The following is a 3,347-nucleotide window of genomic DNA, read 5'->3' on the forward strand; positions in this document are numbered from 1 at the left end:
CGTAACTCTCTTTCCTTCCCGTCCGTGCGTCCTGGATTTGGCTGGAGAAGAAGACATTTGCAGGCCATCCCTATGCTGTAACCTGAGCAGCTTTCCCACTTGTAGGGAAGTAAGAAGGAGCACACATCAGAGTCCTTTTCCTTTTAACCAGTGCTGAATGCCTCAAAACTAAGAATTCACAAAAGAACTACAGCAGGATTAAGCTCTGACCTAAATAACTGCCGATAGCAGTTCTGCACACTCTCTGAAGTTGGCATGGCTCACATATCCCCCATTGAACCTGTCCTGTCCTTATACCTCTCTATCCACCTAATTTCTTATTCACCTGAGCTCTATTTTTAGACATGTAGGTCATTATTTCAAGGACGGATTTACAGCATGACATCACTGTTAATTATCTTCCGTTGGCATTGTTCTGTGATTGTTTCATCCATTCTGCTTTGTCTCCCACAAGACTACCAGTTAATTGTGACAGTCACGGCATGAGATGCCTTGTCCTCCCTCACAGCGCCTAGGAGAGGGCTGATAGCCAACCAGTGTTCTGTTTCTCAACTGTGTGTGTGTCCAGGGACGCTGAGCTCAAGGTTCATTCTAATTTGATGAGCTTACTAGGTAAGGGCTTAGAACAACAACCATAATTAAAGTAAAAATAAGAAGAGAGGAAAGTAGCTTAAGACATATAGAGAGATGTTGTGATACCCGGCTTTTTTTTTTTTTTTTTTTTTTTTGTGAACAGAACAATAAACACCTTTATTACATGGGTGAAGAAAGAAAACAAGGATTTATTTGCCTTTCCGGGCCTTGATTTTTCTAAGATAGAGCTCCAATTCTTTGCCCTCTAGCACATAGCCATCTGCTCGGCCACACTGTCCCGGCCTTGAAGCGATGCATGCAAGAAGCTTGCCCTGCTGGAACTGCTCCTCCAGGAGACTGCTGATTTTAGCATTCTTTTTCCTTTCGTCGTATTTCTTCTGAATTTTTTTAGATCGTTTTTTGTTTAAAATCTCTTCTTCCTCAGGAGTCAGCTTGGCTCCTTTCTTGCGGCCCAGGGGCAGCGCATAGTGGGACTCGTACCACTGTCGGTAAGGCGTGCTGTCGATGAGCACAATGCAATTCTTCACCAGGGTCTTGGTACGGACCAGCTCGTTATTAGACGCATTATAGACAACATCAATGATCCTTGTTTTTCGAGTACAACACTCTGAGCCCCAGGAGAAATTCCCCACGTCCAGCCTCAGGGCACGGTATTTCTTGTTACCACCCCGCACACGGACTGTGTGGATGCGGCGGGGGCCAATCTTGGTGTTGGCAGCCGGGCGCCCCAACTCATACTTCCGCTTCTTGTGGTAGGGCTTTCTCTTGTCCCCGGTCTTGCGGCGCTTGTGCCAGTTGTCCCGAGAGATGCCCATCGCTCGGCGCTGGCTGGAAAGACGATACCCTGCTTTTTGCTAGCTAAAACGAACTCTCCTTTTCCTGACTAAGAGCTGCGCAGGCTTTGTGTTAGCCTTTTTGAGCTGAACAGATGCCATCTTGGCTTCTGCATTTTAGTAACCTTCTCCCCAGTCAGTATGTAACTATAGTATAAAGCATGGGCAGACTGACTCTGGGCACCCAGAAATGCCTTTGTTAATAAGAGGCCGAGTACAGTGGTACCAGCAGAGCCTGGGAATGCAGCTGCAGGGGGCGCCCAGAGCCCCCTTATCTGTAGGTTGTATGTCTTTCATGACAGCTGTGCTCACACTGGCACTGTTTTATTTCTTTTTTTTTTTTTTTTTTTTGAGACGGAGTTTCGCTCTTGTTACCCAGACTGGAGTGCAATGGCGCTATCTCGGCTCACCGCAACCTCCGCCTCCTGGGTTCAGGCAATTCTCCTGCCTCAGCCTCCCCAGCAGCTGGGATTACAGGCACGTGCCACCATGCCCAGCTAATTTTTTGTACTTTTAGTAGAGACGGGGTTTCACCATGTTGACCAGGATGGTCTCGATCTCTTGACCTCGTGATCCACCCGCCTCGGCCTCCCAAAGTGCTGGGATTACAGGCTTGAGCCACCGCGCCCGGCCCGTTTTATTTCTTATGTATCAGTTTTTCTTTTTAACTTTTTGCTTACTCTGCCTTTGTGAAAACTTTGTTTCAGCTAGGTTCCCCCCTTCCTCCTAGAACTAGTGGATAAAAGACCACCAAACTTTTTCTTTGGGCCGGGAGAATTTTTGGCGCTAGCCACTCTCGGCCGCTGGCTTAATAAAGGACTCATAATTCATCCACAGAGTGTGGCGCATTCCTTGACTCGCACGGGTACAACAATAGATAGATATGTTTTTTATTGTGGATAACTTAACTGTTTTTTTTCTTTTTTTGAGACAGAGAGAGTCTTGCTCCATCGCTAGGCACCAGGCTGGAGTGCAGTGGCTCGATCTCGTCTCACGGCAACCTCCGCCTCCCGGGTTCAAGCAATTCTCCTACCTCAGCCTCTCGAGTAGCTGGGACCACAGGCACGCACCACCAAGCCCAGCTAATTTTTCTTTTTTTTTTCTTTTTTTTTTTTTTTTTTTTTTTTTAGTAGACACAGATTTTCACCATGGTCTTGATCTCTTGACCTCGTGATCTGCCCGCCTCGGCCTCCCAAAGTGCTGGGATTACAGGCATGAGCCACCGCACCCGGCCTAACTTTTTTTTTCGAGATGGAGTCTTGCTCTTGTTGCCCAGGCTGGAGTGCAATGGCGCAATCTCGACTCACCACAACCTGCGCCCCCTGGGTTCAAGAGATTCTCCTGCCTCAGTCTCCGGAGTAGCTGGGATAACAGGCGTGCACCACCATGCCTGGCTAATTTTGTATTTTTAGTAGAGATGAGGTTTCTCCATGTTGGTCAGATTGGTTTCAAACTCTCCACCTCAGGTGATCCACCCACCTTGGCCTCCCAAAGTGCAGGGATTACAGGCGTGAGCCACCGCGCCCAGCTAACTTATTTTAATTGTTTTGTAAACACATTTCCTGCCAGGAGTCTATTGTTGTGAATAGAAGTGGCGTGAGAGAGAGGGAGAAGGAAGAGGATTATAAGATATGGGGCGCTGAAAGGAAAGATAAAGGGTTTAGCATGAGGTTTCTCGCTTCCCTGATTTCCAAGGCCAGTCCTGCATTTCAAGGCACTGCTATCTTGAAGGAAGTTAGTTTACAATTACATGTCTTTCATAAGTTGTTGCTTTGGGGTCCAGGACATAGGCTCAAATTACTGTATTTCTACTGGCAGTGAGGCCAATGGGAAGCTAAGCAAAAGTGCATATTTATTCAGGCAGTATTTGATGACTCAGGCTGTCTCCTAAACTTCCTTATTGTATATTTCCCACCTGTT

The 3,347-nt window shown here is 47.1% G+C and overlaps 1 pseudogene across 1 annotated transcript; it reads right to left on the bottom strand.

Annotated features, from left to right (window-relative positions):
• Positions 1-727: 727 nt before the first annotated feature.
• Positions 728-1,434, bottom strand: LOC116562270 (annotated as a pseudogene). Its single transcript, XR_004273855.1, has one exon. The product of XR_004273855.1 is annotated as a 40S ribosomal protein S8 pseudogene (transcript).
• Between the last annotated feature and the right edge of the window lie 1,913 nt (positions 1,435-3,347).

The sequence above is a fragment of the Sapajus apella genome, unplaced genomic scaffold (assembly GCF_009761245.1).
Source record: "Sapajus apella isolate SASKATOON/1434 unplaced genomic scaffold, GSC_monkey_1.0 scaffold32, whole genome shotgun sequence".
Lineage (NCBI taxonomy): Eukaryota > Metazoa > Chordata > Mammalia > Primates > Cebidae > Sapajus > Sapajus apella.